Below are 16,808 nucleotides of genomic sequence, written 5' to 3' on the forward strand. Positions count from 1 at the left end.
TTTACTTTAAACATATTCCTTTTTCCTCACCTCTGTAAATGTCACTATTACTTTCTATTGCATCCTTTTTCTCATTCCATTTAATTGATCATCAGGTCCTCAGATCCACCCATTTCTTTCCAACACTGCTGCCATCTTTCCAGCCTGTAAAAACATCTACACTTGACCAGATGTCTGTATTAGCCTACTAACTGAGCACACACTACGGTTGTTAGCAGTCTTCCCAAAACATTATCCACATAGGAGAAAGATACTTTTAGACAAGTGAAGAGTCATGCGACCCTTCAACTTGCATCCTTCAGTAGTTCCTTATTCTACGTTGAGGTGCATTGAATTTTCTTACATGGTCTCAAAGCCCTATATTATGGTTCTGCTGACTAATTTCACCACTTTCTCCCTTACTTATTACTCCGTAATTACTCAGGACATTTCTTAGTTTCTTACGTATTGAGTTCTCACTGCGTTCAGTTTATCCCACATTCAGGCCCCTCTGGCTGGACTTCTCTTACCCTGCTCTTTTGATGGTTGTCACCTTCTTATTCTTTTAGTTTTGCTTTAAGGCCTTTCCACAGACCTTCACTGAGCTTTGACTGTCATGTGGGTCTTCTCCCCATTGTTGTGTCTTTATTTTCTTCGTGGTTCTTACAAAAACTTACAAGTATTATTTGCTTGTACTGATTTGCTTATAAATTATCTCTACCATTAGGCTTTCATCTTCATGAAGGTAGGAGCTAATCTGTTTAATATCACCTTTGTACCCCCAGCCCTGACATGACATGCTTGCCTAACATAATGTCTGTGCTCAAAAATAATTGCTAACAGAATGAAACAATTTTATTAAAATGAGTGATACGTTGGTTCTAAATAAAGTACTTAGAGCTAAAATTTGGTGTTTGGTCAATGAGGAATATGGGTAAAATATAAGCTAAATGGGAAAAGGGGATCATTAAATGTCGGTCTTAACAACATGGATTTTAATGACTGCTACGTATTGTATTTTTAAAAAACTGTAGTAGACAATTCACATATGTTATACCATATATACTTTTTCATAATATAAGAAGAGAGATATTCCAACCGACATCATACTTAATGGTGAAACACTGGGTGCTTTCCCCTCAGGTCAGGAACAAGATGAGGAGAGCTGCTGTCAGCACTTCCATTCAACATTTCATCGGAGGGTCTAGTTTGAAAAATAAACAAGAAAAAAACGTAAAAGTCACATAGATTGGAAAGTAAGAAGAAAACCTATTTCTACTCGTAAATAATAAGAGCTTGTATATATAGAAAAGCCTAAGGAATCCACTAAACAGTACTAGAAAAAATAAATGAGTTCAATGAGGTTACAGGATAAAGATCAATATAAAAAATTGTATTTCTGTTTACTAGTAATGAACATTCCAGAAATGAAATTAAGAAAAGCCAATTACAATAGCATCAAAATGAGTAAAATACTTATGCATTAATTTCATAAAAGAAATAAAATGCTTTTATATTGAAAGCAATAAAACATTGTTGGAAGAAATTAAATAAGATGTATGAAATGTCATTCAATGGACATGGATAGGAAAACTTAATATTAAGATAGCAATACACCCCTAATTCTCAACAGATGTACCGCAATCCTTATCAAAATTTCCCATGCCTTTTTGCATAAATTAACAAATAGATCTAGAATTCATATAGAGACCCAGAATTGTCAAATCCATCTTGATAAAGAACAAGGTTGGAGGACTTTCACTTTCCAATTTCAAAGCTTACTACAAAGATACAATAATCAAGACCATGTGATACTAGCATAAGGACAACCTGTTGATCAATAGAATGGAATTGAGAGTCCAGAAATAAACTCCTACATTTATGGCTAATTGATTTTCAACAAGGATGCCAAAACAATTCAGTGAGAAAAAAAGAAGAGTCTTTCCAACAAATGGTGTCCAGACAATTAGATATCCACATGTAAAAAAAAATTAAGTTGGACCCCAACATACCATATATTAAAAAAACTAATTTAAAATATATGACAAACCAATATGTAAGAGTCAAAAATACAAAACTGTTAGAAGAAAACATAAGAATACATCTTCATAAAAATTTATCAGATACTATACCAAAAGCAAAAGCAATAAAATAAAAATAAATTGGAGTTCATAGGAATTAAAATATTTTAGCACGACAAACAACATCATCAAAACATGATCTTACTGACTGGGAGAAAATGTTGGCAAATCATATAACTGATGAGGGTCCTATATCTAGAATACATCAAAATTCTTTTAAATCAATAAGACAAATAGTTAATTTTTTTTATAAAATGAGCAAATAAATATGCATAGATATATATCTAAAGAAGATATATTGAATTGCATAAGCATGAGAAAAGATGCTCAACATCATTAGCTATTAAGGAATGCAAATCAAAACCACAACGAGATACAACTCCAATTCCAACATAATGGCTATAATGAAAATGATGGACAGTGAAAAGTGTTAGGATGTAGAAAAATTGGAGCTCTCATACATTTCTGGTGGGAATCTAAAATGGCACACTCGCTTTGGAAAACAGTTTGGTAATTCCACAAAAGGTGAAACATGAAATTATCATATGACCCACCAATTCTACTCCTAGATATCTAACCAAGAAAAACAAAAACATATGCCCATACAATAACTGTATATATCAATGTACATAGTGGAATTATTCATAATAGCAAAATATCAAAAAAAATCCATAGTCCATCAACTGATGGATGAAGAAAATGCAGTACAGTTATTCAATCAAATACCATTTATCAATAAAAATGAATGAAGTCCTGATATTTGACTCAGCATGAATGAATCTCAAAAACATAATGTTATACTTAAAAATACAAAGACTACATATGTTATGATTTTATTTATGTGATGTCCAGAATAGGCAGATCTGTAAAAACAGAAAGTAGATGAATAGTCACCAACGGCTGCTGGTTGGGAGATAAAAGGAGGCTGGGTTTGACTGCTAGTGGGCACAAGATTTCTTTTTAGGGCATGCAAATATTCTTAAATTAGATTATAGTGATACAAATCTGTAAAACATTCGTTTATGTACTTTAAATAGATGAGTTTTGTGGTATGTAAATTATATCTCAATAAATTCATTGAGAGAGATTATTAACCCTAAATTAAGAAACAAGAACCGCAACAGGGTTATGCCTCTAGAAAGCAGCAAATCCAGATTTGATCCAGATATGTCTGGCTTCCTCCAGTGTCTGTGTTTAAGTTTTCTTTCTTTTTTTTTTCCAAGCAGCCAAATCCAGCTCTGACTAATTTAACTTTACCTTCCTGAAAAGGAACCACATAAAAGAGATTTGTTAGAAAGCAACTGAACAGGTCACAAAACTGAAGAGCTGAAAAAGCATGCCTCATGAGATAAAAGGATCAGTAGAATTAGAGGATCTTAGTAGTGGGATCACATGGTCAATTTCTTTTCAGTGCTGCTCTGTATCCCTTCCCAGAAATATACAGATGTCCTTTGGGCCTTGTTAGGGTTCTGTGTCTACCCTTGTGATAAGGGGTTATGGGTACAAATATTTTCAATTCGTTGTATCAACATGAAACGAATGGGATGTTTGCTAGAAGAAGAAACACTAAATAGCTCGTCAAATGTACTCAGGCTCCTTTAAAGCCCCATCTTCTCTAGCTAGTTCTTACCCCCTACTACAGCCATGTTTGTGACAAAAATCAGGCAAGTCAATCATTGGGTCGAAGTGGTTTAAAAGTTTTCAAATTTGTGCCTCATAGATACATCCACAGAACTATTATATAGAACATAATAGTATTTACGTATTTAACTTTACCTTGGGCTGGGGATGTACTAATGTATTTAGGAAGCTTTGCTAATTATCAGACTCTTTGGATAATAGATTACTAAACGCAGGCAACAAGCAATGCCTACCATTCCCAATGCCCTGCTATGCTTTGCAATTGATTGTATTAACATCAGTGATGGCATTCTGAGGAAATCACTTTGGTGGATCAAAATAAACAAAGCTAATCTAGATCTAAGAGAGCTGAAAAGATTTGGTAACAGTCACATCCTGAAACTGTAAAGCTTAGAAAAGCAGAAGCACATCAAAATTAAATAAAATAAATCATGTTAAAAGTCTGATCTCACTATTCTATGTTTTCAATTCTAAGACCAGACAGCTTTTAAATAAAGTGATCTGGTTGGTGAGATGTTGCTCCTTTCAGAATCCAGAAATTTTAAATTAAAAAGTAATTTCTGTTCATTTTGGTGACATTAAGTACATGTTTGAAATCATTTTATATGTCAGATTGATATCAAAATATCTATATAAACTGGAATATATTAGAAGTATGTTAAAAGTACTGCTGATAAAAAATAATGTAAATCAAATTATTATCTTGAATCACTTTTGTAAATGCTTGAGTTCATTCTTTCATTTACCTCACATGTACTTCTTCCTTTCTTGTCCTTCATGTCTCTACTTTTCTATTCCTTTCCTTACTACTTAATTTAAAAAATATTTATGAATAAGATACCAAGGTGGACATTAGAGAGAAAATAGCCTCTGTCCCCATGAGCTCATAGTCTAGCTGGAGAGAGAAAGATATTAATCAAACAATAAAGTACACACATATATACATACATAATTATAACCAAAAACTATAGTTTGGTTTGAAAAATAATTTGAATTACTTTATCTAGACTGGGGAAGCAGAAAGGCTGTCGGAGGAAGTAGCATTTGTGTTGAGACTTGAAGTGTTAAAGAGGTCTGGGCAAGTGGGGTGCTTGCACGTATGGAAGGAGATAAAAGAACACGAAGTGGGAACTTCGTGTGCAAAGGCGCTCATGCCTAAGAGATCAAGCTTTCTCCGAGGGCTTGAAAGAAGGCAGCACGTCTAAAGTTCAGAGCATGAAAATAAGAGTGGATTGAGATGAGGTTGGGGAGAAAAGCCAGGATCATGAGAGGCCTAGAAAGCTGCAGAGGAGTTTTAAATACGTAAGGTAAGAGATCAGACTTGCATTAAAAAAAAAAAAAAATCTCTAACTAATTGGCCAGGTGCAGTGACTCATGCCTGTAATCCTAGCACTTTGTTAGGCCGAGGCAGGAAGATTGCTTGAGGCCAAGAGTTCAAGACCAACCTGGCCAACACAGGGAGACCCCCATCTCTAAAAACAAACAAACAAACAAACAAAAACTCTCTAACTAACTAACTTGATGAAGACTATACTGGGAAAAAAAAAGTAGGAGCAGATGCAAAGAAAAACAATTAAGTAGCTCCAGATGAAGGTTTCATTTTGTTAGTTTCTATTCTGTCCCATTGGTCAATTTCCTTAACTGTTTGGAAACTTGTCTTTCTTATCTGTAAAATGAGTATTAAAATAATATTTATTCAATAAGGTATTTATGAAGACTGAGTGAGATTAAATTGGAAAGTAGTCACCATGACACAGCCTTTAAAAGTGCTAGCTTTAATTACATGACGTCCTTGGAGTAGGAATAGCACAAGGAGTAAAGTTAACTACAGCTGTTAAAATTAGTTTCATTTACGTTGGTGTTAGAGTGTGAGTCTTGAATATCCAAAGTAGTTGTCATCTTCTGAAATCTGATAATAGCTTTTTTAGTTTCTTATTTTTTCCAAATTATATTTTAGGTTCAGAGGTCACATGTGCAGGTTGGTTACTTGGGTAAATTTTGTGTCATGGGAGTTTGGTGTACAGATTATTTTATCACCAAGGTAATAGTCACATGTCAAGTTTAGGTCCTGAATATCTGTTTGTTTTCTGCCTCAATGATCTGTCTAATACTGGCAGTGGAACATAGAAGTCTTCCACTATTATTGTGTGATTATCTAACTCTCTTTTCAGGTCTTTAAGAGCTTGTTTGATGAATCTGGGTGCTCTAGTGTTGGGTATATACATTTAGGACAGTTAAGTCTTCTTAATGAATTGAGCCCTTTATCCTTATGTAATACTCTTCCTTGTCCTTTTTGATCATGTTGGTTTAAAGTCTGTTTTGTCTGAAATAAGAATAACAACCCCTGCTCTTTTTTGTTTTCCATTTGCTTGATAGATTTCTCTCCATCCGTTTACATTGAGCCTCTCGGTGTCATTGCATGTCAGATGGGTCTCTTAAAGACAGCATACTGTTTGGTCTTGTGTCTTTATCCAACTTGCCACTCTGTGCTTTTTAAGTGGGACATTTAGCCAACTTACATTTAAGGTTAGTATTAATATGTGTGAATTTGATCCCATCATCATGTTGTTAGGTAGTTGTTTTGTAGACTTGATTGTGTAGTTGCTATATAGCAGCAGTCCTCAATATTTTTGACACCAGGCACTGGTTTTGTGAAAGATGATTTTTCCATAGATCCGGGTAGGGGATGGTTTGGGATAATTCAAGAGCATTACATTTATTGTGCACTTTATTTATATTATTATGACATTGTACTATATAATGAAGTAATTATACAACTCACCATAATGCAGAATCAGTGGGAGCCCTGAACTTCTTTTTCTGCAATTAGACAGTCGCATCTGGAGGTGATGGGAGACAATGACAGATCATCAGGCACCAGATTCTCATAAGGAGCACACAACTTAGACCCCTCCCATGCATCGTTCACAATAGGGTTCATTTTCCTATGAGAATCTAATGCTGCTGCTGGTCTGTCAGGGGGCAGAGCTCAGGCGGTCATGCAAGCAATGGGGAGCAGCTGTAAATACAGATGAAGCTTTATTTGCTTGCCCACTGCTCCATCCTGCTGTGCAACCTGGTTTCTTTTTTTCCCTTCAACTTTTATTTTAAGTTCAGATGTACATGTGCACGTTGTGCACATTTGTTACATAGGTAAACGTGTGCCATGGTGGTTTGCTGCACAGAACATCCCATCACTGAGGTAGTAAGCCCAGCATCCATTAGCTGTTTTTTCTGATGTTCTCCCTCCCCTAATCCCCTGACAAGCCCTAGTGTGTGTTGTTCCCCCTGATGTGTCCATGTGTCCTCATCATTCAGCTCCCACCTATAAATGAGAACATGCAGTGTTTGGTTTTCTGTTCCTGCATGAGTTTGCTAAGGATAATGGCTTCCAATTTCATCCATATCCCTGCAAAGAACATGATCAATCTCATTTCTTTTTATGGCTGCATAGGATTTCATGGTGTATATGTGCCACATTTTCTTTACGCAGCCTATCATTGGTGGGCTTTCAGGTTGCTTCTACGTCTTTGCTAATGTGAATAGTGAAGCTCAGTTTCCAGCAGGCCACAGGCTGGTACCCACAGTCCATGGCCCAGAACATGGAGAACCCTGCTTTAGAGTGTCAGTATTCTAAGTACTTAGCTGCGTTTTTGTGATGTCTGGTAATAGTCCGTTGTTTCCGTGTTTAGCACTCCTCTTGTAAGGCAGATCTGGTGGTAATGAATTCCCTTAGCATTTGCTTGTCTAAGAAGGATTTTATTTCCCCTTCACTTATGAAGCTTAGTTTGACTGACTATGAAAATTTTTATTGAAATTTCTTTTCCTTAAGGATGCTGACTCTAGGCCTCCAACCTCTCCTGGCTTGTAGGGTTTCTGCTGAAAGGTCCACTGTTAGACTGATGGGGTTTCCTTTGTAAGTGACCTGCCCCTTCGCTCTAGGTGCTTTTAATATTTTTCTTTCACATTGAAGTTGGAGAATCTGATGAGTGTGTGTCTTGGGGAGGGTCATCTTGTATAGTATCTTGCTGCTATTCTCTAAATTTCCTGAATTTGAATATCAAGCTCTTTAGTGGGGTTGAGGAAATTTTCAAGAACAGTATCCTCAAATATGTTCTCCAATTTGCTTTCTTTCTCTCCCTCACTTTCAGGGATACCAATGTATTACAGGTGGCCTGTTTACATAATCCCATATTTCTCAGAGGTTTTGTTCATTCTTTTTTATTCTCTTTTGTTAAAAATTAATTTTTTTCTTATTTTTTTCTGACTGAGTTGATTTCAAGAACCAATCTTCAAGCTCTGAGATTGTTCCCTCAGTGTGGCCTATTCTGCAGTTAATACTTCCAATTGTATTATGAAGGCCGGGCGCGGTGGCTCAAGCCTGTAATCCCAGCACTTTGGGAGGCCGAGACGGGCGGATCACGAGGTCAGGAGATCGAGACCATCCTGGCTAACACGGTGAAACCCCGTCTCTACTAAAAAATACAAAAAACTAGCTGGGCGAGGTGGCGGGCGCCTGTAGTCCCAGCTACTCGGGAGGCTGAGGCAGGAGAATGGCGTAAAACCCGGGAGGCGGACCTTGCAGTGAGCCGAGATCTGGCCACTGCACTCCAGCCTGGGCGATAGAGCGAGACTCCACCTCAAAAAAAAAAAAAAAACAAACAAACAAAACAAAAAAACAAAACAAAAAAAAACCAATTGTATTATGAAATTCTTATATTACAAAATTCTTGTAGTGAGTAATTTTGCTTTCAGATCAGTTTGGTCCTTTCTTAAAATGGCTATTTTTAAGCCATTGTATCATGATTGATCAATGATTCAGCTCTTGTATCATTTTACTGGATTCCTTCAATTCCTTAAATTGGGTTTCAACTTTCTTCTGAATCTTGATGATCTTTGTTGCCATCAAGATTTGGAATTCTATGTCTGTTACCCCAGGAGCTAACGTGATCCTTTGGAGGTAAAAAGACACTCTGAATTTTTGAGTTGCCGGAGCTCTTGCACTGATTCTGTCTCATCTGTGTGGGCGGATGTTCCTTTAATCTTTGCAGTTGCTGTCCTTTGTATGGGGCTTTTTGCTTTTACAGGCTTTGATGTCCTTACAGATCTAACTGTGGAATAAGTTGGGTTCAGTCAACTGGCTTTGTTTCTGGATGATTTCAAGGGGCCAAGGCTCAGCTCACCACTCCTGGGCTCCATGCCAGGCCCATGGTTTGTTCTTTGGCCCCGGCAGGTTGAGCATTAGCTATGCTGGAGGGGCTGAGGTGTGTCTGGTCTTCTGGCAAAAATATTCTTAAGAGGGAAAAGAATGCCAGCAAAAGCTTTTAATCAGGGTGGTGGCAGCAGGGTTTGTGTGTGCATACACAGCCTACACCAGTTGTGGCAGACTGCGGGCACAGCGCCTTTTCAGGCCTGACCCTGACCCATCTCTCCTCACTGGGCGGGGCCTCCCTGCGTGAACTCCAGTGACTCTAAGTCTGTGGACCAGCAGACTTAGCCTTCCCTCCTGGTAGTTCTGAGGAATCCAGGCAGCCCAGATGAGTGGGTTTCCCCCCAGCGAAGCATACCACCTCCACCAAAGGACAGTCAAAGTACTTCATTAAACAGGTCCTGTTCCCCATGCCACCCAACTGACCCTCAAACAGGGGTTGTCAGACACCCTGTACAAGAGCGATCCTACTGGCATCAGATTGGTGCCCCATGAGGTCAGAGATCCCAGACCAAGGAGAGCCACCCATCTTTGCTGTTCTCCAGCCTCCTTGAGTGACATCTCCAGTGCAGGAGTGAACCAGATGAATAGGGCCTGAAGTGAATTCCCAGAGAACCGCAGCAGCCCTACAGAAGAGGGACCTGACCATTGAAAGAAAAACAAACAGATAGAAAGCAACAACAACAGAATCAAAAACAACAAAAAGTTCCCACAAACCTCCTCCAATGGTCAGCAGCCTCAAAGATTGAAACTAGACAAACTCATTAAGATGAGAAGGAATCAATAATAAAATGCTGAAAACACAAAAGGGCAGAGTGACTCTTCTCCTCCAAATGATTGCAATCGTTCTCCAACAAGGGTGCAGAACTGGACAGAGGATGAAAAGGACAAATTGACAAAAGTAGGCTTCAGAAGGTGGGTAATAAAAAACTCTGCTGAGCTAAAGGAGCATATTCTAACCCAATGCAAAGAAGCTAATAACCTTGATAAAAGGTTAAAGGAGCTTCTAACTAGAATAACCAGTTTACAGAGGAACATAAATTACCTGATGGAGCTGAAAGACACAGCATGGGAACTCTGGGAAGAATACACAAGTATAAATAGCCGAATTGATGAAGAGAAAGAAAGGATATCAGAGTTCGAAGACCACCTTGCTGAAATAAGGGATTTAGACAAGGCTAAGGAGAAAACAATGGAAGGGAATGAACAAAGCCTCCGAGAAATATGGGACTACATAAAAAGACTGAACATACGATTGATTGGAGTACCTGAAGAAGACAGGAGGAATAAAAGCAAGCTGGAAAACACACTTCAGGATATTATACAGGAGAACTTCGCCAACCCAGAAAAAAAGGCCAACATGCAAATTCAGGAAATGCAGACAACACCACTAAGATATTCCATGAGAAGATCAACCCCAAGACATATAATCATCAGATTCTCCAAGGCCGAAATGAAAGAAAACATGTTAAGGGCAGCCAAAGAAAAAGGCTAGATCACCTACAAAGGAAAGCTCATTGGACTAACAGCAGACTTTTCAGCAGAAACCCTACAAGCCAGAAGAGAGTGGAGGCCAATATTCAACATTCTTAAAGAAAACAATTTTTCAACCCAGAATTTTATATCCAGACAAACTGAGCTTCATAAGCAAAGGAGAAATAAAATGCTTTCCAGAAAAGCAAATGCTGAGAGAGTTCATCACCACCAGGCATGCCTTGCAAGAGCTCCTGAAGGAAGCACTAAATATGGAAAAGAAACACCAGTACTAGCCACTGCAGAAACACACTAAAATATAAAGACCAATGACACTATGAAGAAACTACATCAACTAGTGTGCAAAATAACCAGATAGCACCATGAGGACAGAATCAAATTCACACATAAGAATACTAACCTTTTTAAAATGTTATTGGTGTTGTATTATACTTTAAGTTCTAGGGTACATGTGCACAACTTGCAGGTTTGTTACATATGTATACATGTCCCATGTTTGTGTGCTGCACCCATTAACTCGTCATTTACGTTAGGTATATCTCCTAATGCTATCCCTCCCCACTTCCCCGACCCCACAACAGGCCCCGGTATGTGATGTTCCCCTTCCTGTGTCCAAGTGTTCTCATTGTTCAATTCCCACCTATGAGTGAGAACATGTGGTGTTTGTTTCTTTGTCCTGCGACAGTTTGCTGAAAATGATGGTTTCCAGCTTCACCCATGTCCCTACAAAGGACATGAACTCATCCTTTTTCATGGCTGCATAGTATTGCATGGTGTATATGTGCCACAATTTTCTTAATCTGGTCTATCATTGTTGGACATTTGGGTTTGTTCCAAGTCTTTGCTGTTGTTAATAGTGCCACAGTACACAAACATGTGCATGTGTCTTTATAGCAGCATGATTTATAATCCTTTGAGTGTATACCCAGTAATGGGATGGCTGGATCAAATGGTAACCTTAAATGTAAATGGACCAAACGTCCCAATTAAAAGACACAGACTGGCAAATTGGATAGCATCAAGACCCATCTGTGTACTGTATTCAGGAAACCCACCTCTCATGCAAAGACACACACAAAATAAAGAGATGGAGGAAAATTTACCAAACAAATGGAAAGAAAAAAAAAGCAGGGGTTGCAATTCTAGTCTCTGGCAAAACAGACTTTAAACCAACAAAGATAAAAAAAAGACAAAGAAGGGCATTACATAATGGCAAAGGGTTCAATTCAACAAGAGCTAACTATCCTAAGTATACATACACCCAATACAGGAGCACCCAGATTCATAAAACAAGTTATTAGAGACATACAAAGAGACTTAGATTCCAACACAATAATAGTGGGAGATTTTAACACCCCACTGTCAATATTAGACAGATCAACAAGACAGAAAATTAACAATGATATTCAGTAGTTGAACTGAGCTCTAGATCAAGTGGACCTGATAGATATATGCAGAACTCTTTACCCCAAATCAACAGAATATACATTCTTCACCATGCTATATGACACTTATTCTAAAATTGTCTTACTTACTTCTAAAATTATTAGAAGTAAAACACTCCTCAGCAAATGCAAAAGAAATGAAATCATAACAGTCTCTCAGGCCACAGTACAATACAATTAGAACTGAGGATTAAGAAACTCACTCAAAACCACACAATTACATGGAAATTGAACAAGCTGCTCCTGAATGACTTCTGGGTAAATAATGAAATTAAGGCAGAAATCAAGAAGTTCTTTGAAACCAATGAGAACAAGGAGACAATGTACCAGAATCTCTGGGACACAGAGAAAGCTGTGGGAAATTTATAGCAAGAAATGCCCACATCAGAAAGCTAGAAAGAGCTCAAGTTGACACCCTAACATCACTATTAAAAGAGCTAGATAAACAAGGGCAGGCTAATCCAAGAGCTAGCAGAAGACAAGAAATAACTAAGGTCAGAGAAGAATTCAAGAAAATACGGAAATAAACACCCTCTTCCCCCCAAAAATCAATGAATACAGGAGCTAATTTTTTGAAAAAATTAACAAAATAAATAGGCTGCTAGCTAGACTAACGAAAGAGAAAAGAATCAAATAGACACAATAAAAAGTGATAAAGGGGATATCATTACTGACCCCACAGATATACAAACTACCATCATACAATACTATAAACACCTCTATGCAAATAAGTCTAGAAGAAATGGATAAATTCCTGAACACATACACCCTCCCAAGACTAAACCAGGGAGAAGTTGAATCCCTGAATAGACTAATAACAAGTTCTGAAATTGAGGCAGTGATTCATAGATTACCAATGAAAAAAACCCTCAACCAGATGGATGCACAGCCGAATTCTACCAGAAGTACAAAGAGGAGCTAGTACCATTCCTTCTGAAACTATTCAAAAAATTGTTAAAGAGGGACTCCTCTCTAACTCGTCTTATTCTGCATTATCCTGCAACTCATCTCATCCAGCATTATCCTGATACCAAAACGTGGTAGAGACACAAGAAAAAAAAAACTTCAAGCCTATATGCCTGATGAAAATTGATGCAGAAATCCTCAATAAAATACTGGCAAACTGAATCCAGCAGCACATCAAATAACTTACAGCACATGAAAAAACTTATCCACCATGATCAAGTTGGCTTCATCCCTGGGATGCAAGGCTGGTTGTACATAGGCAAATCAATAAATGTAATCCACCACATAAACAGAGCCAAAGACAAAAACCACATGATTATCTCAATAGATGCAGAAAAGGCCTTCAATAAAATTCAGCATCATTTCATTTTGAAAACTCTCAATAAACTAGACATTGATTAAACATCTCAAAATAACAAGAGCTATTTATGACAAACTGACAGCCAATATCATACTGAATGGGCAAAAGCTGGAAGCATTCCCTTTGAAAACTGGTACAAGACAAGGATGTCCTCTCTCACCACTGCTGTTCAACATAGCGTTGGAAAGTCTGGCCAGGGCAATCAGACAAGAGAGGAATTCAAATTGTCTCTGTTTGAAGATGACATATTTCCTTACTTAGAAAACGTCATCGTCTCAGCCCAAAAACTCCTTAAGCTGAAAAGCAATTTCACCAAAGTCTCAGAACACAAAATCACAGTCCAAAAATCACAAACATTCCTTTACACCAACAGTAGACAAGCAGAGAGTCAAATCACGAATGACTCCCATTCCCAATTGCTACAAAGAGAATAAAATACCTAGGAATACAACTTACAAGGGACATGAAGGACTTCTTCAAGGAGAACTACAAACCACTGCTCAAGGAAATAAGAGAGGACAATAAGCAAATGGTAAATACACTCCATCCTCATGGATAGGAAGAATCAATATCATGAAAATGGCCATACTGCCCAACGTAATCTACAGATTCAATGCTGCTCAAACTACCATTTGACATTCTTCACAGAATTAGAAAGAACTACTTTAAATTTCATATGGAAGCAAAGAGGCCCCCTATAGTCAACACAATCCTAAGCAAAAAGAACAAAGCTAGAAGCATCACACAACCTGACTCCAAACTATACTACAAGGCTACAGTAAGCAAAACAGCACGGTATGGGTACCAAAGCAGACATATAGACCAATGGAACAGAACAGAAACCTCAGAAATAACACCACACATCTTCTTCGACAAACCCTACAAAAGCAATCAATGGGGAAGGGATTTCCTATTTAATAAATGGTGCTGGGAAAACTGGCTACCTATATGCAGAAAACTGTAACCGGATCCCTTCCTTACACCTTATTCAAAAATTAACTCAAGATGGGTTAAAGACTTAAATGTAAAACCTAAAACCATAAAAACTCTAGAAGAAAACTTAGGCAATATCACTCAGGACACAGGCATGGGCAAAGACTTCATGACAAAAATGCCAAAAGCAATTGCAACAAAAGCCAAAATTGACAAATGGGATCCAATTAAACCAAAGAGCTTCTGTACAGCAAAAGAAACTATCATCAGAGTGAACAGGCAGCCTACAGAAAGGGAGAAAGTTTTTGCAATCTACCTATCTGGCAAAGATCTAATACCCAGAATCTACCAGGAACTTAAACAAATTTACAAGAAAAAAAATCAACTACACAAAAAGTGGGCAAAGGATATGAACAGACACTTCTCAACCGAAGACATTTACACGGCCAAAAACCATATGAAGAAAAGCTCAACATCACTGATCATTAGATAAATGCAAATCAAAACCTCGATGAGATACCATCTCACACCAGTCAGAATAGAGATTATTAAAAGTTGACAAAAATTAGATGATGGCAAGGCTGTGGAGGAATAGGAATGCTTTACACTGTTGGTGGGAATGTAAGTTAGTTCAACCATTGTGGAAAACTGTGTGGCAATTCCTCAAGGATATAGAGCCAGAAATAACACATGACCCAGCAATCCCATTCCTGGGTATATACCCTAAGGATTATAAATCATTACACTATAAAGATACACGCACACATATGTTTCCTGCAGCACTATTTACAAGAGCAAAACATGGAACCAACCCAAATGACCATCAATGATAGACTGGATAAAGAAAATATGACACATATATACCATGGAATACTATGCAGTCATAAAAAGGAATGAGACCATGTCCATTGCAGGGACGTGGATGAAGCTGGAAGCCATCACCCTCAGCAAACTAACACAGGAACACAAAACCAAACACTACATGTTCTCTTTCATAACTGGGAGTTGAACAATGAGAACACATGGACACAGGGAGGGCAACATCACACACTGGGGCCCTAGGGGAGGGAATGTGGAGGATGGGTCAGCAGGTGCAGCCAACCACCATGGCACACGTTTACTTATGTAACAAACCTGCACCTTCTGTACATGTATCTCAGAACTTAAAGTACAATTTAAAAAAAAATGAATTAAAATAAATTAAAGCATGTCAAGCTTGGTTAAGTAGATAGTTAAAATACTAGTTTTTCTATCTTGTCCCTTTAAGTGCTTTATTTAAGCTTTGCTATAGCAGATCTTCCATGGTCATCACTCCAAGGACAGCTTGACCATGCTAGGGCATAATCCCACTGGTTCTCCACTGAATGTCCCAGGTGTTTCCTGAGAACTCTCCATTCTGGCTCCTCAGCACTGAAATGTCTCTCTACCATACATTAGCTCTAGGAATGGTTTGGTTTACAGTTTCTGAGTTGTTCATTTCTTAGCATTGTGGAATTTCATTGTTTGTATATACTACCTAATAACCTACAACTTACGAGAATTCCTATGTAGATTTCTGAGTTATATGTGTATGCCATACTTTATCCATTCATCTGTCAGTGGACATTTCAGGTATTCCCATACTTTGGCTATTGTGAATACTACTACTGTGAACATGAGAGTGCAGATATATCTTTGAGATCCCATTTCATTCCTTTGAATATGTATCCAGAAGTGCAATTGCTTGATCTTGTGGTAATTCTATTTTTAATTTTTCAAGGAACCCTCATACTGTTTTCCATAGTGGTTGGCAACATTTCACATTCCCATCAATAGTGTACAAGGGTTCTAATTTCTCCACATCCTTGGGAAAGTTTGCTATTTTTTTAATAGCAGACATCTTAATAGGTGTGAGGTATCTCTTTGTGCTTCTAATTTGTATTTCTCTGAGGAGTAGTGAAGTTGAGCATTTTATATATTTTTTAAATATAATTGTTGGCTATTTGTATATATTCTTTGGAGAAATGCCTATTCAAGTCATTTACACTTTTTAAATAAGGATACTATATTTTTTTGCTACTGAGTTATTACAGCAGCATCAAAAATAATAAAATACATAGCAGTAAACCTAACCAAGAAGATGAAAGGCTTGTGCAATGAAAACCACAAATTAGTAATAAAAAGAAATTGAAGAAGGCACAAATCAATGGAAAAAATTATATGTTTGCATTGTTAAATTATTGATACTACCCAAAGCAATCTATAAATTCAATGCTATACCTATGAAAATTCTAATTGCATTTTTTACAGATATATAGAAACAATTTTAAAATTTATTTGTAACTACAAAAGCCCCAAATAGCCAAATAAACCTTGAGGAAGAAGAACAAAATCTTGATTTCAAAATACTTTACAAAGCTCCAGGATTAAATCAGTATGATACTAGCATAAAAACAGATATATAAAGAAAAGTGACAGAATAGAGATTTCAGAACTAAACCCACACATACATGTTCAACTGATCTTCAAAAAGGGGGCCAAGAATACATGATGGGACAAGAATAATCTCTTCAATAAATGGCCTTGGAAAAGCCAGCTGTCTGCATGCAAAAGAATAAAATTGGACCCTTATCTTACACCATACATAGAAGTAAATTCAAAGTGAATTTACAAGTTAAACAAAAGACTTGGAACTGTAGAAACCTTAGAGGAAAACCAAG

The 16,808-nt window shown here is 37.4% G+C and overlaps 1 long non-coding RNA gene across 1 annotated transcript; it reads right to left on the reverse strand.

The window, feature by feature from the left end:
* Positions 1-995: 995 nt before the first annotated feature.
* LOC117068300 lies at positions 996-14,827 on the reverse strand. The gene is made up of 3 exons (XR_004431061.1): positions 14,670-14,827; positions 3,649-3,653; positions 996-1,007 (listed from the first exon to the last, which is right to left on the reverse strand). It is a non-coding gene; the product is annotated as an uncharacterized LOC117068300 (long non-coding RNA).
* Positions 14,828-16,808: the final 1,981 nt, after the last annotated feature.

This window comes from Trachypithecus francoisi, unplaced genomic scaffold, assembly GCF_009764315.1.
Source record: "Trachypithecus francoisi isolate TF-2019V2 unplaced genomic scaffold, Tfra_2.0 Lachesis_group21, whole genome shotgun sequence".
Lineage (NCBI taxonomy): Eukaryota > Metazoa > Chordata > Mammalia > Primates > Cercopithecidae > Trachypithecus > Trachypithecus francoisi.